Below are 24,203 nucleotides of genomic sequence, written 5' to 3'. Positions count from 1 at the left end.
TAAAACTTACATAAAAATGTAAAGGATGAGATAAAGATAAAATGATATTTGATCCCAGAATCAATAGGGAAGTAGGATTTTAATATAATGCAGCCTGCGCTTAAGGAGAGCCACTTTGGCGGCCATGTAAAGGACAGTTTGGTTTCTAATACAGAGGAAATTGATGAAAGAAATTAATTAAGAGGCCATTGCAATAATAAGGCACAATGTGATGAAGGACTGGACTAATGTGGTGATGGTGTGAGTAGTTAGAAGAGGATACATACAAGAGATGCTTTGGAGGTAGAAATAACATTTCACAGGTGATTAGATATGGGGAGTGAGGGAAAGGGAGAATTTCTGGATAATACTGAGCTTACAAAACTGGAAGACTGGGAGGTTGGTAACGCTCTTAGCAGAAATAGGGAAGTTCACTAGAACTGGGGTTTGGAAGCAAAGGTAATGGACTCTATTTTAGGCACATTAAGTTTGAGGTAACTATAAGACAATCTCTTTGAAAGGTCCAGTAGGCAGCTGGTGTTGCAAGACTGGAAAGATTGGTTCTGGATCTCTGAATCATCTATGTAGAAATGATATTTAAACTCACAGGAGCTTCTGAGGTCACCAATCAATCAAATATTTATTATGTGCCAAGCACTGACTCACAACAGAGCATTGTTTTAATACGTGCTGGTTTTTTTTTTTTTTTGCCTTTTTTGGAGGGCAATTGGGGTTAAGTAACTTGCCCAAGGTTACACGGCTAGTATTTTTGTGTGGGTGTTAAGTGTCTCAGGCTGGAACTGAACTTGGGTCCTCCCGACTCCAGAGCCCGTGCTTTACTCAATGCGCCACCTAGCCGCCCCAATAAATGCTGATTTAAAAAAAAATAATAAATGAAGACAGAAAGTGAGAGTGTGTCCAGAAGAGACCAGGCTTGAAGACAATGTTGAAGTATACCAAAAGTTAGGTGGCATGAAATAAATAATTATTCAGTAAAGTGGTTAAGAATGGACTTGGAAATATTCAATATTCATTTCTTGGCTTTGTCAGTATAGTGAAAATAAGACTAGTTAAATCTATATATTCAATAAAATTAATGAGGGGTTACTTTGTAGAAATAAAATAATAACATTATTTTGGGGAGGACTAGACTTCTGTTTTGAGTGATAAGATAAAATTCCAGTGAGAAAACTCCTTCTACCAGTACAAGTCAACACCATCTCTTCCACTTAAATTTTTAGAAAGTTGCCTGGAACTCTCAGAGGTTAAGTGCTTAGAGGAACATGATCATGTGTCAGAAGTGAAATTTCACCACTGATCTTAATTCCAAGCCTTCCTCTTAACAGCATTCATATGGAGGAATCAAAGGGAAAGAATATAAAGGTGAATAATAGGGAAAAAGGGGGTAGGTAGGTGGTGCAGTGGTTAGAGTGTTGTGCCTAGAGTCAGAAAGACTCCCTTACAGAATTCAAATCAAAGTGCCTCAGACATTTCCAAGTTGTGTGACCTTGGGCAAATTACTTAACCTTGTTTGCCCCTGTTTCCTCATCAGTAAAAGGAGCTGGAAAAGAAATGACCAACCACTATCTTTGCCAAGAAAATCCCAAACAAACAAAACCAATGCAACCAAAAATTAAAAGCAGAAAACTGGGGGAAAAGATTTTTGTGACAAGTGTCTTATAAAAACCTCATTTTTCAAATATATAGAGAACTGAGTCAAATTTACAAAAATACAAGTCATTCCTCAACTGATAAATGATCAAATAATACAAATAGGTGGTTTTCAGACAAAGAAATCAAAGTTATCTCTAATCACATGAAAAAAATAATCTAAACCACTATTTATTAGATAAATGCAAAATAAAACAATTCTGAGATATCTCACACCTATCAGTTTGGCTAATATGAAAGAAAAGGAAAATGATAAATGTTGGAGGGGATGTGGGAATATTGGGACACTAATACACTGGTGGTGGAGTTGCGAAGTGATCCAGCCATTTTGGAAGGCAATTTGGAACTATGCCCAAAAGGCCATAAAATTGGGCATACCTTTTGATTTAGCAATACTGCTACTAGGTCTGTATCTAAAGAAATTTTTTTAAGGGAAAAGGACATACAAATTTGTACTAAAATAAAATCTTTTTGTGATGACAAAGAATTAGAAATTGGAGGGATGCCCATCAATTGGGGAATGACTGAATAAGTTGTGATATATGTGTGTAAGAAAATACGATTTTGCTATAAGAAATTATTAGCACGATGGTTTCAGAAAAATCTAGGAAGATTTAGATGATCTCACGCAAAGTAAAGTGAGCAGAATCAGGAGAACATTATACACAGTAATAGCAATATTGTATGACAATCAGCTGTGACTGACTTAGCCATTCTCAGCAATACAATGATCCAAGACAGTTCCAAAGGACTCATGAAAAATGCTATCCATCCCCAGAGAAAGAACTGATGGATTCTGAATGTAGATCAAAGCATACTTTTTTCATGTTTTTTTTTTCTTTTTTGGCCTATGTCTTCTTTCATAATGTGACTAATATCAAAACAAGGTTTGCATGATCACACATGTATGACTTTTATCAAATTACTTACAGTTTTAAGAAGGGGAGAGAGAGAAAAGGGAGAGAGAGAATTTGTAACTTACAATTTTAAAATTGTAATATTATAATTGTCTTTACATGTAATTGGGGGAAAATAACATTATTTTTTGAAAATCAGATCATGATAGGATATTCCTATAAATTCACAACTATGCCTTCATATTTGTCCATTTATATTATGTTAGATAAAGAAATCTCAAGTAAACATTACAATAAAAATATCAAAGTAGATATTGCAGCACCTCTAAATATAAAAAAAATATATGTCTGAATTATAAGTTCATTTGTAGGAAATGTTCCCAGAGCTGCAATCCTAAGTAATGGCCTCTGGTGCTCTCCTTTACCATCTCATTAGCACACAAAATGAACTATTATGATCCTTGTAACATTTGCTAATTAAACCTGGTCAGATGTTCACTTTGGCTCTATCCTTGCAACCATGATGGAATTTTGTGTCCAAAACATTCTGTTAGTCCAATTTTCTGTGGCTTAAAATGGCCCTAAGAGTAATAAGACCAGTATTTCTGGAACTTCCTTGTGGCTTTCTGGGTGTGTATAGAACAGGCATGCTAACTGAATCTGTTAGCCCAATACTGCCCCTGGTACTAGATGCACAGCTGTCCTCTACTCAGGGCATAAACTAATCATCTTGGAGCATGTTTTTATTTTCCTAGTTCTGCCTGCCTTGTGTTAAGTTCTGGGATCTGGGTTATAAAGGAAAACAACTTTGAAAGTTTTGAGAGTTCTGATCAATATAACGATCAGCTGAGGTTTCAGAAGCCCCATGATGAAGCTCTTGACCTTGGTGAAAGACTCAAAATACAGAATGAGCCTATGGTTTTAGACATGGCCAATATGGTAATTCATTTTGCTTAACTATGTATATTTGTTACAAGGGCGTTTTTCTTTGTTGTTGACTGGAGTGGGTGGGAGAGCAAGGAGGGGGTAAGGATAATGTAGAGCAAATTAAGAAAAGAAACATGGAGAATTGAGGCATGTGTATTTTTTATTTTATTTTTTAAAATATTTTTTTCCATTAACAGAAATCTATTTCTCTCCCTCCCATGCTTCCTCCTCATAGAAAAGAAAAAAATATTCTTGTAACAAATATGCATGTTAAACCAAACAAATCTTTACATTGGTAACATCTTTAAAAAGTTTCAATCTGCATTCCGTATCCATCCTCAGGAGATGAGTTGCATGTTTTATCACTAGTCTCTTGGATTGTAATTGGCCACTTAATTGATCACAGTTCATAAGTCTTTGAGCACTTTACAATGTTTTACAAAGATTTACAAAAATATTTACAATATTGTATTAATTATTTTCTGATTCTGCTTATTTCACTCTGCATCAGTTCATATAAGTCTTCCCTGGTGTCTCTGAAGCCATCTCCAAGGTATCTTAAGCTAAAAATGGTTAAAAGAGAACAGAAAAAGAAGAACTTGAAAGCTACAAGTTAAGTTTATATACTTTTAAAGAAGACAAAATTCTACATAATATAAACCTATGGTTTCATTTTATAAACTTCCAAATGAAAAAAAATGTGAGGGGTTGAACTAAATAAAGAGATGTGACAAGGCTGAGGAACAATGCATAAGAATAATAGTTCAGTAAGACTGTGTTCTGGGATATAACAAAGCAAAGTCAATTAATGGAGTCCAATGGAATAGCTGAAAGTAAAAACCTGTTATTTCCTATAAGAAAATTTAATTTGGAGGTGCCCATTTTTTTTTTTAGCAAAATTAAATAGAATTAAGAAAATTCCCCAAGGAGGGGAAATGAAAATTCTCCAAAGTCCATGACCATACTTTTTGTAAAAGATAAGCTTGATTCAATTCAACAAATATTTATAAAGTGCCTACTATGTTCCCATAGGGCTACTGCTGTGAACAGCTTTGAAGCTGTGTTCTGATGAACCTTGAGGTTCTGATTACATAGTATAGTGAACGTTCTATTTATTCAGTAACAAATTAAGGCAAAACATTCACAGAAATTAAAATACAGCATTCAGAATGCTACAATTTATCACAGAAATCAAAATACATCATTCACCATGTCAAAATGCAACAACATCACTAAAATGGCCACATAGTTTTCACCAAAGTAGCCACATAGTTTTAAACAAAATACATTCATTTAGTCAATCACAAAATCCTTAATTCAATCACAAAGTACAAAAGTCAAAGTTCTCCACCCCTAAGTCACAGTAAATCATAATCTTCTCAGTCAGTACACAGTATCCAAGCAAAATCTTCTTTCAGCTTGACTCGAGGCTGGCTCTCAGCTTCCATGGTTCCTCTTCCATGGTCTCAGCTCCAACTGTCACCTGGGTTCAAAGGCAGGCAGCTCCCAGTTCCTTGCCCAGTTCCCATTCCATATTGAAGTTCACAGTGTCCAGCCCATCTCAAGTCCTTCACAGTTCCTGTTTCTGGGAAGACAAAGCTAGACAGAGCCACAATAATGTTCATCCACAATGCTGCACCATCATCAATTCACTATCTGCCTGTGAAATCAACTCAGACCCACCAACAAGGTCTGAGAACTCAACACAAATCACCAACATAGAAATCAACACAGACCCACAAACAAGGTCCAAGAAGTCAGCACAAATCATCAGTAAAGTCCCAGGACCTTCAAAACCCTCCTCCAGGACTTCTGTAAACAGACAACCAGAATATCCTCTTTCAGTGCTTCCAGTGAGGTCCCTGGGCTTCTGTACAAAGTATCACAAACATCAACACAGATAGAACAGACAGAGTGCAGGGATGAGCTTCTTTTCTCCTTCTTGACTCTGCCACCACAAGAGTCCTCTTCTCAGTTCTGCTGTCTCTAGACTGAGCCTCTCCTTATATATGGTCATTAGCTCCTCCCCTTCCTGTTGCAAGAGTTCATGAGTTCTAGAGTTCACAAGTTGTGGGGTTAGAATGTTGTTTCTTAAGGGACTTGATACAAGGTTCAAAAGAAACTTGAACTGAAACAAGGTGTTAATTCAGTAGCTGAAACAAGGTGTGAACTACTTCTGTGTTTGCCATTACAGTGTGAAGCAATGGATTAGGTATTACAGGTACCAGGATGAAAAATTAAAGTCCCTAATTTTAAGGAGTTTACAACCTATTTCAGGGCACAGGTGCTGGGGAGTAGTATGCAAAAAAAAACCTACGAATAAGTCTAGTATAATGTAGATTGTGATGGGGCAAAAGAAAGATCCAGTTATAATTTAGTTTGTATTGTCTAAAAACTTACAAAATATTTTATTTTTTGCTTTTTGGAGGGCAATTGGGGTTAAGTAACTTGCCCAAGATTACACGGCTAGTATTTTTGTGTGGGTGTTAAGTGTCTGAGGCCGGAACCGAACTCACCCGTCCTCCGGGGCCATCGCTCTACTCACTGTGCCACCTAGCCGCCCCCACAAAGTATTTTCTTCACAATACAGGAACAAAAAAGGCTTGTATTATCACAATCATTTTACAGATGAGAAAACTGAAGTTCAAGGGGTTAAATGACCAGCCTAAAGTTGCATAGTTAACTAACAGGGATTCTGTTCATTTCTCTCCTTTGTTTTCCCGGCAGACTTCTGGAAGCAACCATTGTATTTGTAGGGTCACTTGAATGCTCATCATTTTATATACACAAGTATCTCACTCCACTGGGGCCCTAGGGGTCATTATTGAAAAGGTCTAGTGTAGAGATCGTTTTTTTTTTCCCTTTCAATTACATGTAAACAAAAAATGCTTATCATTTTTTAAATTTTGAAGTTTTGGTTCCAAATTCTTTCCTTCCCTTCCTCCCTTCCCCTCTTTGAGAAGACACACAGTTTGATATAGATTATATATGTGCAGTCATGCAAAACATTACCATGTTAGCCATGTTGCAAAAGAAAATGCAGACCAAAATAACCTAAGAATAACAAAATTATTAAAGTATACTTCAAGGCAATAAGGGGTTTTTTTTTTTGGTTGTTTTTGTTCTATTGGCTGAAGCAGGGAAAGAGGTAGAAACAATGTCTCTGGAAGCCAAGTGAGGAAGGCTGATGGTCAAAACTGGCACTTAGCACAGTGCCTGGCATAGAGTAGGCAGTAATAGGTGGTTATTGACCGACTGACAGTGTTGTTGACAGACAGATGTGCATGTTCAGGCAATGAAAGAGCTTATCTAGGAAGTGTCATTTACCCTGTCCTCCCACTCGAGCCTGTCCTTTAAGGTCTAGCTTTTACACCAGCTTCTTCAAGAAGGCTTCCTTGATGTGATTTCTCTGTCCTCTTACGCCTTATGCCCCTTTTAAATTTTTTTTTGTTTTGTTTTTAAGAGACAACTAAGGTTAAGTGACTTGCCCCAAGTCACAGCTGAGTAAGTGTCTGAGGTTGGATTTGAACTCAGGTCCTCCGGACTGCAAGGCTGGTGCTCTATCTACTAAGTTGCCTAGTTGCCCCTCCCTTATACTTATATCACTTTAAAAGAAATCAGACAGGGCAGCTAGGTGGCACCGTGAATAGGGCATGGGCACTTGAGTAAGGAGGACCTGAGTTCAAATGGGGCCTCAGACACTTAACACCTACTAGCTGTGTGACCTTGGGCAAGTAACTTAACCCCAATTGCCCTGCCTTCCCCCCTCCAAAAAGGCAAAAAAAAAGAAAGAAAGAAAGAAAAGAAAAGAAAAAGAAAAAAAAGAGAAAGAAATCAGACTTGTCATTTCATCAGTATAAGTTAACTGCCTGTAAGAATTTACCAATGTAGCTTAGCAACTGTTACAGCATAGAGCCTTAAAGAGTTGCCCAACAGAAGTTTAAGTGATTGGCCCAGGGTCACTAACATCACTGGTACTTGTAAGAGGTGGAATTTGAACCCAATTCTTTGTAATTCTCATTCTGGTTCTCCATCCCCCACACTACTGATTTTTTAATTTTTGATTTATGGAATAAAATAATCCTTTCCATAATATAGTATAATAAAAAAAACAGATTGCACATGAAACTGCAAATATATTCTGTACAATTTGCTATTCCTTTAAAATATAAATTCATCATGTAAATTTCTTTTTTCCTTTTCCTCCCTTTTTTCCTTCCCTTCCCTACCCCACCCTACAGATGGCTACCATTAGACACAAATATACATACATGTAGTAATATTACATGTGTGCAAACATATTTACACATGTGTAGGCACATTTACGTGTATATAAAATCATTCTATACCTACTTCTTTCTATCCGTTCTTTCCCTGGATGCAGATAGCAGTTTCCTTCACATGTCCTTTGAGGTAAATTTGGGTATTCATAATAGCCAAAATGACTTAGTTGCTCCAAGTTTTTCTTAAAACAATAGTGCTGTTACTGCATATAATGTTCTCTTTGTTCTGTGCTATTGCTTTAAACTTCTTTTATAATACTTGTTGACATTAAAATTTGATTTTTTTTATTTGATTGACTTTAATATTTACAACATGCTTTACAAACATTCTCCTTTTCTTTCCCCAGCAATCCTAGGAAGTACAAGGTGTTCCATACCCTCTAATTGACAAAAACGACACGAAGACTTTTGGAACTCCCTGTATTACTGTTTCCATTTTACAGATAAGGAAAGAAGCTCAGGCAAGTTGTGACTAGTGGTACCCCTGATCACATGTTGGTAAATATAGAAGGTGGGTGTATTGAAGGAAGCTGGAGAACATAAGGAAAGAGAATATTTCAGGCATGCTGGAAGACAGCCAATGCAAAGCTATGAAGATTCATGTTCTATGAAATTTGGATTCAGTCAAAGGACCATACCTGAGGACCTAGAGGGTCACATATAGCCTCAAGGCTGCAGATTCCCCACCCCTGAATAGGTTATGGAAGGTCATGAGCAAGGAACAGCAAATAGGCCAGCATAACAAGATGGTAGAATTGGTGAAAGGGAGTAAAGTATAAGAAGACTGGAAATGTTGGAAAGCTTTAAATACCAAACAGAACTATATATTTCATTCTGAAAGTAATAAGATGTCACTGGAGTTTGAGTAAATGCATTGTCAGACCTAGGAAAAAAATCACTTTGATAGCTGAAGTGGAACCTTGATTTGGTAAAAAGGGAAAGATTGAGACAGGGACAGTGCCTGGAAAATTTGCACTATTTCATTAGGTGATAAAAGCCTGGATAAGGATGGTGGCTGTGTGAATGGAGAGTTAGGGAATGTGTAGGAGAGATGTTCCTGAAATATAAATGGCAAGATGTGCCAATCATTGGATAATTGGAGTGAGTGAGAGTGGGGGAATCAAGGATGGCACCAAGCTTGTGAGTCTAAGTAACAGGAAGGATAGTGGTGCTCCTTGATAATAATAGGGAAATTAGGAAGAAGAGAAGTTTGGGGGATAAGATAAAGTTTTATTTGGATAAATTGAGTTTGAGATGTCCATGGGAATCCATTCAAAGTGTCCGGAACGAATTTGGGCATGCAGGACTGGATCTCTTGACAGAAAGACTAGGACTAAATATATAGATCTGGAAATCTACATAGATCTGACCATTGAACCCCTGGAAACTAGTGACATCACCAAGTGAAACAGTTATCGAAAAAAAAATAGAAGAGGACCCACAAGAGGGAGTTGGGAGGCATCCAAGTGTGACATGGATGAAGAACCAGAAATGGAGATGAAGAAAGAATGGTCACATGTTGTCATATTTATTTCTATACTATTTAGGTCATGGGGAACTTAGGTCATTGAAATCCAGTGAGGCCCTCCTTCTCACTATAATGAGCCATCAGCATGTAATGACAAGAACACTGGGTTCAAATGCTTTCAGAGAACCTGGTTTCAAATTCTGGCTCTGCTATTTACTGTTCTTCAGTCATGGCTCCACTTGGGATTTTCTTGGCAAAGACACTGGTTCGCCGTTTCCTTCTCCAGCTCATTTTACAGATGAGGAAACATAGGCAAACAGGGTTAAGTGATTTGCTTAGGGTCACACAGCTAGTAAGTGTCTGAGACTGGATTTGAACTCAGGAAGATGAGTCTGCCTGACTCCAGGTCCAGTACTCTAACCATTTCGCCACCTAGTTACTCGTTTACTACCTGCATATTTTAAACAAATCATTTTACATCCTTTCTGTATTTGTAAAATAGATTAGACTCAATCGGATATTCTCTAACTCTAAAATAAGATATTTGTAAGTAGCTTTGTAAGCCTTAAAGTACTAATTATTATTTTCCTTGTTCTTATTGACTATGATCCTAATTAGAGAGGCAGAATTCAAACTGAAGTGTTTTACTTCCCTCTTCAGTGTTTTTTCTACTATCCAGCTCCCTTTAGTTGAACTATTTTAAAATCACATGTGGAACTCTGGAAGCAAGATACAAAGTGAAGAACTGAGTCTATAAGATAATGAGACTAACTTTAAAGAAACAAACTCATGGGACGCTTTCCCCTAATGCATAAATAAATGTTGCCCTTGTAGGGGAGGAGTAGAGCTTGAGTGTGGGAAAGGACAAAAGTCGCTGCATCCATACACTTGAGGGCGCCCGATTCTTTTCCTCAGTGGGGCTCTGTGGTAAGCTCATGAACACTGGAAGGAGCTGGTCTTTCGATGCTGGTGGTGTCAAACGGATTTGTTTTCTTGCTGTTGCAGAGAGATCTTTTCAAAGAGAATGCTAGAAGCAGAAAGTGAGTAGGACTGACGGGGAAGAGATGGATAGGAGAGGACCATGGTTGTAGTGGTCTGAGGGCCTTGTATGTTTCCACTGAGCAAGTACAAATAATGACCAATCCATTGGAAGAAATGACCAGGTATCTATGTCCCTTGAAGTGTGTCTGTGGTGGGGCGGGGGGGGAGAGGGGTGATGGTAGCAGTGGTGAGGTCAGGGCGAAGCAGTCTGTGATTATATTGTGCCTGAACCAGAGTCTGGATCTGTAGTCTTGCTATGTTAAGTGCTGGGTAATAATGACCCATGTTCCAAGTTCCATGTAGAATTTCAATCTGAGTTTACCAGCTGAACCTCCTCTGCCTCTGAGAGGAGTGCTGTGATATAGCACTTCATGGTAGTTGTCACTTTAGGAGACTGTATATACTTATTCCAACTTTTGCTCAAAATCTTTTAAGAATTCCTCTCTTGGAATTGCCTGTGTGCAGTCGATTTTTCAAATAAACATGATTAAATGTATCTTTCTCCTCAATTAGATTTTAAATTCCTTGAAGTGAGGGACCCTTTCAGATATCTATTTACATCCCCCACAGCCTAACACAATGCCTTATACATAAATATTGATAAATATTTGCAAAAAATTGATAAATCCTTGAAAATACAGTTCAAATCTCACTTCTAATCTTCCTTAACTTCTCCAGCCCAAAGTGTGGTCTGTCCTTCCTCTAAATTCCTTTAGCACTTATTACAGGAAAATTCATTCCAATTAGTTCTTCACCTTCTCTGACAGGCATATCTTGTTTTGTTATTTACTTTTTCTATGCATTTTCCTTCCTAATCAATTAGATTATTATTCTCTTTGAGAGCAGGGGCTATGGCATCACCTTGAAGCACTCAGCCTCTTGCTTTGCACATAATAGGAGCTCCATGAATATTTATGATTGATTAGTATGTTTGTGGCTGAAGTAACACTGGAACATTTGGGGGTTATATACTTATTTTATCATTTAAGGTCTCCCAGGTCTTTGATGAAAGTCCCTTACTACTCAATGACTGTAAAATGAGCGGATTAGAATAGACAATCATTAAAATTCTTCTTAATAGCAATATTTTATAACTTCTATGACTTCACATATGCTACATGGCTCAGAACATGGGCATCTCATACAGGAAATCTTAACTCTCCTCAGTTTTTAATTCTCTCTCCCTCCTAGAATGATAATGGTAATTTGAAGATCTTTCCTGCCCCTTAATAAGTCTAGGGGAATTTAAAGACCTTCCCTACTTTGAAAATAAACTCTGGGGCGACCAGGTAGCACAGCGAGTAAGAGCATCGGCTCCAGTGTCAGAACGACCTGGAGATCGAATCCCAGGCTCGGACACTCGATTGCTTAAAAAAAAAAAGAAAAGAAAATAAACTCTGCTCCCTAATAGTCTGAATGTAGTCACATGGAGCCTGTGGGAGGAGTTTGCTGAAGGGTAGAGCAGAGCCCACAGGAAGCTGGGAGTCAGAGCCAGAGAGGCAGTGGGAGAGAGAGGACACTTAGGCAAGTTAGTCAGGTTTGTGAGTAAAATATTGATTTTGTATTGGTTTGTGGGGAGGCTAAAGGATGACATGGCCCTCTGCTGCATTATGGCACATTAACTTCTATGTTGTTATGATGGATTTGGTTTCCTGGTGTTGGGATTTGGTTTTCTGGTGTCTGAATAAATGTTTTTACTTCTGTCCTCTATACAGAGAGTTTGTTGTATTTTGTGATGGAGCCCCATGTGGGAATATTTATAGTCACAATCAGTATATTTATCATGGTGTGCTGTAAATATTGCATTGGCACTACACCTCAAATGATCATACACTTTCCTAGCTGTTTAAAATACAAGCCACTAGTTAATAAAGCATTAAAAAAAATACAAGCCACTAACTTGATCCTAATAATCAAAAACAATTCCGCTATGAAAATCCCATACTTACCTTAGCCGTTATGTTACTAACAAAGTTTTCTGTGCTTCTCAGGGAATGTATGACCTTCTATCCCATAGTTTCAACTCTCTCTAGATGGTGAAATGGATTTGCTATCTAAATGATTACAGATTTACCCAAACAGAGCAGCTCTGAGCCCCCAGCTCTGTCAAACCCTGCCTTTTCCTTAAGTTTTACTAAATACATCTCTGAGTCCTAATCAAGTATCATTATCACAGTGCAGTCAACTCTTCCACAGGAACAGATAAAATGTGTTTAGAAACCATAAACAACTTTTTACACTTGGCACAGAACCAACAAAATCAGTAAAATAATACATAATAAACTGCCTCTCAGCTGTGCTCACACAGCCTCTTCCAGATAGTAAATAGGCTACTCCTGGCTTGTTGGATTCTCCACAGCCACACCTCTTAAAGCAAAGAAATGTAGACAATACAACACAGTCTGCAACTGACCTAGCATCTAGTCTGGTCAGTCATCAGGTGAAGACAAAGGAACTTTGGACTTGCGGTTCCTTGACCTTAGTAAGGGGCAGAGACTTGGGATCTCGTACAAACTGAAGCTATTACCAATTTCTTTTTGTCTGGGAACTTGTCCTCATAAACATTTCTGACTGCTTCTCACTGCAACTAATTAATTCATTGTTTGTGGAGCTGGAGAGCAGACAGGCCCCGAGAATCAGAGTTTATTACCATCTTACCCTTGAGTTTTGCTCTCTGTATGGCTGTATCACTGCTTCCTTTTTCTCTCTTTGCTCTTCAGCCTGGGGTTAGTGGGACAGCAAAGGAAGGAGGCAAGAAGCAAGTAGGATGTTAAATCTGTTTAAATGTTGCTTGCTGCCCTAGAGGAATATAAGTTCTTTGAGGGAAGAAAAAGAATTTTCCTTTTGCCTTTGTATCTTCAGCATCTTAGCTTGGTGCCTTCTGCCCAATAATACACAGTTTGAGTGAGGAATGTAAATACTTGTTGGTGTGACTCTAACATACACCTTCAACCTCTGTCTCTGTATGACTAAACAGTCAATCACCTATGAGGCTAGCCAATGAGAATTTTAGTTGGTTATTCCTGCAAGATGATAATGCACATCCCTATAGAAATTTAAGGTTTACAAAATACTTTTCTCACAATAGCCCTTTGAGGAAAAATATCATTATCCACATTTTATAGATGAGGAAACTGAGGCTCTGGGAGGAAAAGAGAGACTTACCTATGGACATGTACCTAGTAAGGATGGGAGTCAGGATCCAAACCAAGATTTCCTGACACCCAGTGCAGGGATCTTCCATGACCCTATATATTGTCTCTTATAATGATAAGTCAATCAATGACTTTGGTAGGAAGAGGGAAAGAAAACTATAAACTCTCCTAAAGCCTAATCCAGATTGAGGGTGGGGATGGGGCTGGGGAGGGGTGGCAGGGAATAGTGGATCAAAGAAGGCATTCATGGATTTTTCTTTTTTGAACCCTGATGGTGCTTTAAGTTCTTGAGAATAGTGTTTTGAGCTCGATTATTTTGTTTTTGTTCAATTAAAACTTAACTGCTAAGTTTAAAATTGTATGGAATAAATTATTGCTTTTCTTGTTTTTTTTTTTGAAGGATTATTGATGCCAGATTTTTAAATTTAAATTTCCCAATCTAACACTCCCACCCTAACCTTCCTAGCAGAATACCTTCTCCCTCCCTCAAGACAAAGAAAAAGTTCGCAAAAACAATCAGCCCTGCAGCCATGTCTGTCAGCATGCAAAACATTCCACACTTGTTCCGCACAGGGGAGAATTACAGGTTGTTTGCACAGCTCAGGATGCTTTGGGGGTGCTTCCTTCAGCTGAAGGAAGTTTTTTTTGTGGTTATAAATTCCAGCTTGGGGTTGGTTTGTATGGAAGAGGACTGCTTTATTCTGGGCAACTTTTTGATTAAAAAAAAATATCATTAAGTGTATACACCTTAAGGTTTACCAGTATTGCTCTGGGCAGGCATTTGGGAACTCAACTGAAACCTATTCCTAGCCAGCAACTCTTGAGAAATTTTAGTAAGTGTTGACTGAGTCTCACTAAATAAAAGAGACACAACTTTCCCAGAGAGAGAAAGGGATGGAAAGAAGACAACCAAGCATGGTTTGGGGGACATTTCTGACCTGATACTCATATGCAAATCTATTAGAAATGATTTATAAATGAAATGTGTAATTCTTCACAATAGCTCTAAAGGTACAAACACACAAAGGTTCCTAGAAATGGAATGGAATTATGTCACCTTTCCTGGGTCCAGGTACTACTCTGCCTACCAGGAAAGAAAATGAACATGACTCCAAAGAGAGTTGCAGTATAGATTACACATCCTTCTTCTTGTTCTAGTATCTTTACCAATCTCATCAGCTTCCCCCTGAGAGTTGGAGATAAAACCAGCCTTCTGCCCAGCAAGCTCTATGCAGGAGTTAATAGTCATAGAGTTATTACTCCTTTGTGAGCAGGGTTAGTTTTGAATCGAGAAAGTCCAAGCCTGTTATCAACATAAAACTGCCTCCTCAGTCCACTCAAATGGTTCCTTTTCCAAACCCTGTTGTTCTGGCTAGAGGTGACTCAGGGGATGATATGCCCATGCATTGTGTGTGTATGTGTGTGTGTTCCCGTGCATACAAGGGCACATATGCATGCTTACTCTTATATTTTTCCCAAAGACATAGAGGGTAATTTGGCATCAATCAGTTACAGTAAAGCAAAATTTTTAGCAGTATATCCTCACTGTAACCCAACTGCAACATTTGTATGCCTGCTTTCTTGGGAAAATTTAATCAATTTGGTAAATCATAATAATTATTCTTCAGGGTAGTTCACAGAACTAGATGTGGGACAGGGCCTAGACCTGTGATTTCATTCTTATATGGAATTCCAGAATAAGGAAATTCCCTCTACCAAGGCTGGTCAGTGCCTCCTGCAACTTATAGCCTTAATTTGGGGTCTGTGAACTTAAAAATAAAATTTATAACTATATATCAGTGTAATTTGTTTCTTTTGCAGTCTTCCATACTTTACTGTATGAATTTAAAGACATCATTCTGAGAAGGGGTCCATAGGTTTCACCAGAATTTCAAGGACACCCAAGACACAAAAATGATTAAGAACTCCTACCTTAGAGGATTTCCTACAATGCTTGTGGCTTATCGAGAGGCATGCAGGCAACACATGCCAGAGGTAGAATTTGAAAGAAGATTGTGCTAATTCTAAGGTCAGCTCTCTATCTACTATGCAATGTTGCTTCTCCACATGATATAAAAGAAATGGGAGATTTTGAACATGAGCCTGAACTTCAAGAATGTAACCAGTTGTTTATAGTATAAGACAACTCTCAGACTGATGTCACAATGTATAAACTTTAATGAACATCAGAGCCAACATTTGACTGTCTTTCTAATTCATTGGTTAGATGTAGCAAAGCAGCACAGTGGATAGAGTCCTTAGTCAGGAAAAACTAAGTTTAAATTCAACCTGAGGTACTAACTAGCTATGTCTCTCTCAGTTTTCTCATTTGGAAAACAGGGATAATAACAGCACCCTACTTCCAAATTTTGCTTCAAAGATAAAATGAGATCATTTGCCAACCGTAAAACATTACAAAAATGCTAGCAACATAAACTATTCCAAAGACAAAAGTCACGAAGGCAAGGCAACAGGATCTCATTATGATTCAGAATCCATGATGATGATGATGATGACAAAGATGATGATGGCTAACATTTATAGGGCACTATTTCCTGGGCACTGTGTCATGTGCTTTAGAATATTATTTCATTGGGGGTGGAGCCAAGATGGTGGAGTAAAAGCAGGGACTTTCTTGAGCTCGCCCCCAAACCCCTCCAAATACCTGTAAAAAATTACATAAATTCTAGAGCAGCAGAACCCACAAAATGACAGAGTGAAACACATTTCTAGCCCAACATCCTGGAAGACCCACACGAAGGGTATATTGCACTGGACTGGGAGTGGAGTACAGTCTGGTGTGCGTTACACTGGGCGTGAGGAGACCAGAGCAGATCTCAGGTGACTACGTCATGGACAGCTGTGGCATTTTCCAGACTTCTCAACCCACAAAGGCCAAGAACAGCATGGAAGGTCAGTCAGGGAACCCTGTGGGACCTGAGTGAAAGAGGAGCAGCTCCAGTCCTGGGGCACAGAAGTGGTGGCAGCAGTTACAGCAGCAGCAGCAGAGATTGCTTCTGGAGCTTTGGGCCCACAGACAGTGGGGGATCCAGAAGCTGATAAAAAAAAGTTCAGAAGCCTGAGACAATATACTCACCCCCATGCCCACGCCCACACCCACTGGAAGCAGAGTCCTGCTTTGACAGGGAGTTAGAAAATCAAGTATTTGACTGGGAAGATGAACAAATAGCATTTAAAAAGTCAGACCATAGAATCTTACTTTGGTGACAAAGAATGACAAAAACATACAACCAGAAGAAAACAACAAAGTCAAAGGTCCTACATCAAAGGCCTCCAAGAAAAATATGAATTGGTCTCAGGCCATGGAAGAACTCAAAAAGGATTTTGAAAATCAAGTAAGAGAAGTAGAGGAAAAATTGGGAAGAAAAATGAGAGTGATGCAAGAAAATCATGAAAAACAAGTCAAACAGCTTGCTAAAGGAGACCCAAAAAAATACTGAAGAAAATAACACCTTAAAAAATAGACTAACCCAAATGGCAAAAGAGGTCCAAGAAGCCAATGAGAAGAATACCTTAAAAAGCAGATTTGGCCAAATGGAAAAGGAAGTTCAAAAGCTCACTGAAGAACATAATTCCTTCAAAATTAGAATGGAGCAAATGGCAGATAATGACTTTATGAGAAATCAAGATATATAAAACAGAACCAAAAGAATGAAAAAATAGGAGACAATGTGAAATATGAAAAACCACTGACCTAGAAAACAGATCCAGGTGAGAGAATTAAAAAATTATTGGACTACCTGAAAGCCATGATCAAAAAAGAGCCTAACCATCATCTTTCAAGAAATTATCAAGGAAAACTGTACTTTCTAGATATTCTAGAACCAGAGGATAAAACAGAAATTGTAAGAATCCACTGGTCACCTCTTGAAAGAGATCCCAAAAGGAAAACTCCTAACAATATTGTAGCCAAATTCTAGAGTTCCCAGGTCAAGGAGAAAATATTATAAGCTGTCAGGAAGAAATAATCCTAGTATTGTGGAAATATAATCAGGATAACACAAGACCTAGGAGCTTCTACATTAAGGGACAGAAGGACTTGGAATATGATATTCCAGAGGTCAGAGGAGCTAGGATTAAAGCCAAAAAATCACCTACCCAGCAAAACTGAGAATAATACTTCAGGGGAAAAATTACATATTCAATGAAATAGAGGACTTTCCAGCATTCTCGCTGAAAAGGGAAGAGCCTAATAGAAAATTTGACTTTCAAATACAAGACTCAAGAGAATCACAAAAAAGTAAACAAGAAAAAGAAATAATAAGGGACTTATTAAAGGTGAACTGTTTATATTCCTACATGGAAAAGATGATACTTGTAACTCATGAGACCTTTCTCAATATTATGGTAGTTGGGGAAAATAGGTAGATAGATAGATGGCACAGGGTGAGTTGAATATAAAGGGATGATATCTAAAAATAAAATGAAGGGGTGAGAGAGGAATATATTGGGAGGAGGAGAAAGGGAGAGATAGAATAGGGTAAATTATCTCACATAAAAGAGGCAAGAAAAAGGTTTCACAATGGAGAGAAAGAGGAGGGAAGTGAGAAGGAATGAGTGAATTTTACTCTCATCGGATTTGCCTTAAGGAGAGAATAACATACACACTCAATTGGGTATCTCATCCTACAACAAAGTAACAGAGGAAGGAGATAAGAGGGGTCAGGAATGGTAGAAGGCAGATTAGGGGACAGGTAGTTGGGAAGCAAACGCTTTTTTGAAAAGGAACAGGGTCATAGGAGAAAATAGAATAAATGAGGGGCAGGATATAATAGAGACCAATATAGTCTTTTACAACATGAGTATTTTGGAAGTGTTTTATTTAACTACACATGTATAACCTATACTGAATTGCTTGCTTTCTCAATGAGAGTGGATGGGGAGGAAAAAAGGGAGAAAATTTGTAACTAAAAGTTTTAAAAACAAATGTAAAAAATTGTTTTTATATGCAACTGAGAAATAAGATATACAAGCAATTGGGTATAGACATCTGTCTTGTACAAGAAAAGAGGGGAGTGTGATAGAAGAGAGGGCAGACTGGGGGAAGGAGTAATCAGAATGCACACCATTTGGGGGGGGGATGTAATGGAAATGCAAATTTAAAGATCTTCCATGCTCCTAGATTAAGTGCACCTGGAACTGGTGGTGGGAGGGTTGTTTTTCAGGAGATACTTTGTGATTGGCCAGTGGATCAAGAGGGTTGTTACATTCTCTAAGTCAGGAGAAGGTTATATAAAACCTTGATGGGAGACTTTGCTTTGGGGCTTACTTTGAGAAGTGTTGTGTGATTTAACCAGATGAGACTCTGGGCAGCCATTGAGAGCCCCCAGCTTTGAAAAACCCAGATGTTGATGCTTCTCTCTCTGGTAACTGTGATTTGGTATGGATGTAATGATTGGACAGTTTGGAAGCCTGTCTGCTTGATCTGTTTTTCTGTCTTTGTAACTTCTGTCTGTATACTCTGAAGTTCAGGGTGCTGACATTTTCCCCCTGAACTAGGTAAACGATATATATTTGATTGATTAAAGTAAGCTTGTTAACCCATTTTGAGTTGCTTTCCTTTAGAAAAGCAGATCTAAGAACCTGTGTTGGCAGCCACCCTGGGGACGCTGGGGTGCTTGGGGCTACAGGAGGGAAGAGATAGGGAGAAAATTCTGAACTCAAAATCTTGTGGAAATGAATGTTGAAAATGAAAAATAAATAAATACAATTTTTAGAAAAGAATATTATTTCATTGCATCTTCTCAACAAAACTGAGAGGTTGTTTTTCACATTTTGTAGATGAGGAAACTAAGGCAAACAGAGGTGAAGTGATTTTCCCAGGGTCACACTGCTAGTGTCTGAGGTTGAATTTGATATAAGGAGAGAATGTCTCTTACTAAAGTTTTTGGTGTCAGCTGACAAAGTTTTCTGTAATCTTGACAGACTACTTCTTCCTGAGTGAGAACCATGAGCCCACTCTTTCAAACAATGGTTTTAAAAGCTGGGAAATTGCTCTTGAAAGGTACAAAACATTCAAGCCACATTGCTCATAAAGAAATATGATTGTGACAAGATGTTCATGGAAAAAGAAGTAACAAGCCTTTGATGCATAAAGATAGTCCAACCCTGTTCATTTTGGAGTAAGTTACAGGGAAGTTGGCAGATGCTTCGACAGATCTGTTATCCCTTCAGTGAAGGGGTTCTATCCATTTGGTGCAGGTTCCATCCATGCCTTCTAATCTTTTGAAGTTCTTGTTCAAGTTTTCTCTATTCAATATTTTGAATGCTCTCCTCCAAGTCTAACCCTGTTGATAAATGATTTAATGATATAAGCACTCAGTTCTTAAAAGAAGAAATCCATAGCCACATGAAAAAAAATGGTCTACATCATGTTGCTCAAAAACAAGACCTGAAATCTAAAATGGTTTTTAGAAATAATTTTATTAGTCAATTCAACAGAGGGAGAAATGCCAGAAAAGGTGTTATCAGCTCCTTCCTCCTCCCATGTCTGTTTGTCTTAAAGTATACAGAGTTAAAATAATAAAAGTATAAACTAAGTAGCCAGAAGATAAGCAGATTCCCAAAAGACTGGGTTTCCAGATAAGACACATAAGTTACTTGAGGTGTATATCAGCAGATAAGTCTAAACATACAATTAAAGTTTGCTGAAGCCAAAATACAACCAATTGAGCTAACTTAAAACACAAGCTTTGGTTCAAGTTTCAACCATTCCTTACAGTAATCTCCAGCTCCCCTGGAAGGTCTCTGGTGTCAACATGCTTTATACACATCATAAATTAAATAGTATTTAGTCACAAGACTAGATTCAAATAATATTAATGAAGCATTTCTCCCACATTTATTACTAGAGACATGCAAATTAAAGCAATTCCAAGATTCCACTTCACAACCATCAGAATGACAAAGATGACAAAAAAGGAAAATTATAAATGCAGGAGAGGTTAGGGGAAAACACTACATTGATGCATCATTGTTGGACCTTTGAATGGGTACAATCATTCTGCAAAGCAATTTGGAATCAAAATTTTTTTTAAGTAATTGAATGGTGGTAGAAAGGAATATACCTTTTTCTTGGCTGCAAATGGCACCTAAACAAAAATTGACCATGTATTAGAGCATAAAAACTTCACAATAAAATGCAGAAAGTCAGAAATATCAAATGCATCCTTTGCAGATCATGATGTAATAAAAAGTACATGTAATAAAGGGCCATTAAAAGATAGACTAAAAATCATTTGGAAACTGAATAATCTAATCCTAAAGAATGAGTGGGTCAAACAACAAGTCATAAAAACCATCAATAATTTCATCAAAGATAATAATGGGACAACATACCAAAATGTATGGGATGCAGCCAAATCAGTTCTTAGGGGACATCTTACATCTCTAAATGCTTACATGAATAAAATAAAGAAAGACCAGATCAATGAACTGGTCAAGCAACTAAAAAAGTTAGGAAAAAATATTAAAAATCCCCAATTGAATACCAAGTTAGAAATTCTGAAACTCAAAGTAGAGATTAATAAAATTGAAAGTAAGGAAACTTTTGAACTAATAAATAAAACTAAGCACTGGTTTGTGAAAAAAAACTAATAAAATAGATAAACCTTTGGTTAATTTGATAATAAAAAGAAAGAAGAAAACCAGCTTACCAGGATAAAAAATGAATAGTGCGGATTCACCACCAATGAAAAGGAAATTAAAGCAATAACTAGGAACTATTTTGTCCAAGTGTATGCCAATAAATTTGACAATCGAAATGAAATGGATGAATATTTACAAAAATATAAATTGCCCAGATTAACAGAAAACATTTAAACAACAATTAATTCCAGTACTATAAAAATTATTTGGAAAAATGGGTGAAGGAATCCTACAAAATTCCTCTTATGACAGAAATATAGTGCTGATATCTAAACCAGGAAGAGTCAAAACAGAGAAAGAAAATTATAGGCCAATTACCCTAATGAATATTGATGCAAACATTTTAAGTAAAATATTAGCAAAGAGATTACAGTAATTTGTCATAAGGATAATACACTATGACCAGGTGGGGTTTATACCAGGAATACAAGGCTGGTTCAATATTAGGTAAACTATCAGCATAATTGATCGTATCAATAATAAAACTAACAGAAATCATATCTCAATAGATTCAGAAAAAGCTCTTGACAAGATATAGCACCCACTTCTATTAAAAACACGAGAGCATAAGAATAAATGGATCTTTCCTTAAAAAAATAAGTAGTATCTATCTAAAAATGATCAGCAAGCATCATATGTAACGGTGATAAATTAGAAACTTTCCCAATAAGATCAGGGATAAAACAAGGATGCACATGATCACCACCATTATTCAATATTGCACTAAAAAAGTTATCTTAAGCAACAAGAGAAGAAAAAGAAATTGAAGGAATTAGAATAGGCAATGAGGAAATAAAACTGTCATTCTTTGCAAATGGTATGGTGGTATACTTAGTAAATGCTAGAGATTCAACCGAAACGCTCCTTGAAATAATAACTTTCAGAAAGTTGCAGGATACGAAATGAACCCACACAAATCATCATTTCCATACATTACCAACCAAACCCAGTAGGAAGAGATAGAAAGAGAAGCTGCATTTAAAAGCACTGCAGACAACATGAAGCATCTGGGAGCCCACTGTATCAGCAATGCCATATTCACAATGCCTATAGAGATTACAAATATGCTGATATAATTATCCATTACAAAATACGTCAGGTTTGCCATTTGGGGAAATAAACTAGAAAATTTATTAAGATACCAAAAGACTGAGTCCCAAAACCAGAAAGTGAAAGCCATCAGAGTAGTTATGATATTGGCACAGGTAGATAAAGTAGAAAGCACCCACATTTTCAAGCCTTTAAAACAGAACAGGCTACCTCAGGCAAAGGTCCTCCTCTCCCCACTCACAGCAACCACCCAGCGTCCTGGAAGAATGCTCCCAGCAGCTCCGGCCCCTGGCAGTGCTCAGCCGGAGTCCTAACTCAAAAAAAAAAAAAAAAGGCAACTGCCACCAACTGCCAACCGCAGGACCGTTAGCTCGGCTTTTTTTTCTCTTGCTCTGCTATGTCAGCACATCCATGGGGCATGGGAGATCTTTAAATCCCATAACCCTTACATTCGGCCCCAAGATCTTTCATGTCCCTTACTTGGCAAAAATACAGTAGGAATAACTGGTGTCAACAAAATTTCACAACAATATAACAAGAATAGCACACAATAAACACAAAAAACCATATTTTAGGGTGGGGCTTGAGCACAAGCTCCCCATCATTCCCCCCACCCCGAACAAATGGGGCCCCAAAATCTTGTGGTAAGGGGTGAAGATCTCTTCTTCTATGGCTACTTGCTGCTGAAATCGGATGTAGAGCTGTCCCTGTCCTAAGGGACATTTGAGAGGTCAGTTCTTAATATGCTTGATGCCAGGTCCAAGGGTGACACATCACAGTTGCAGACAGGGGGTGACATCCAGCTTAAGCTATCAGGCATCTACAGATGGAGGGTACCAAGCCTGTGGAAACAAATCTAACAAACAAGGTGAACAAACAAAAAAACAAGAAGAAGCAAAGAGACAATAACCAGACTATTGTAGCCTCACTCACGGTAGAATAAATGATTTAAGGTGATGGTATCTGGAACAGCAGCATACAAAGAAGGAGTCACCTTATTCAACTGTCTATAATCCACAGTCATTCTCCATGTCCCATCTGATTTTCTTACTGGCCAGACAGGATTATTCCATCTTGTGGTTGTAGGGACTAACACTCCTGCTTCAACATATTCCTTTATAGTAGTAGCAATTTCATCTTGCCCACCTGGCACACGATACTGTTTTAAAGTAATTACTTCAGACGGTTCAGGTAAAGTGATTGGGTCCATTTTTAGTTTTCCCACTAAAACTGTATTAATTCCTATCTTCCTCACAGCAAATTGGTATCTTCCTTCAGGTAAATTCAGAGTCATGCCTCTCAATACATCTATTCCAATGATGTATTCAGGAATGGGTACAACAACCACAGTATATTCCTTCTTAGGTAACTGCCCAATTTTCATTGTTATTTTAACCTGTCTGGCTGATATTTCAGTGTCTCCTAGACCTGTGATGGTAATAGGAGTTCCATGTTTAAACTTATCAGGGTTTCCATAGATAAGTGTGGCCTCAGCCCCAGTATCAATCAGTGCCCTAGTCACAGTAGTTGATCCATTCTTCCAATATATTGTTAAACCAATATGGGGTCTGCAATCTCTTCTGCATATTTCTTTTATCTGGGCTGGGGCTTGGCCTATCTCCTATTCCCCCTGAAGGTGGGGCCAACTTGGATACAAAGATTCAGATTCAGAAATACCTGCAGGGGTGGTTCCTGCTTCCCTGTTCATTCTAATGCTAAGTACCTTTTCTTGGTACAGCTTATGCAGCTCTTCAGTTGGAATACCATCTATTCTTCTAAAATCCACCCCAGCTCTTAATAGAGCAGTAAACAGTTCCCTTCTTGTGGGTCTATTTTGTCTCTGAATCCTCTGGCTGTTTACTCTTCTCTCTCGAGGCAATTTGTCTTTTTCCCATTCCCCTAAATCGCTTAATTGTGAAATCTTATCCAGCACCTCTGAAAGAGGGTGCCCTATTTCTCCAATTAAAAGAGTCAGAATTAGGTGCTTATATGCAGGAGGAGCCGTCTTCACTATGATATTTCTATGAGGAACTCCTAGGGGGGGTATCATAATATGCATTTGCATCTCCAATCAGGATAGCAGTTTTCATTACCTCCTCCTTTA

The sequence above is a fragment of the Petaurus breviceps genome, unplaced genomic scaffold (assembly GCF_028583685.1).
Source record: "Petaurus breviceps papuanus isolate PSGF00001 unplaced genomic scaffold, PetGlider_PUasm1.0 118, whole genome shotgun sequence".
Classification (NCBI taxonomy): domain Eukaryota; kingdom Metazoa; phylum Chordata; class Mammalia; order Diprotodontia; family Petauridae; genus Petaurus; species Petaurus breviceps.
Note: the sequence above shows the minus strand (reverse complement) of the source record.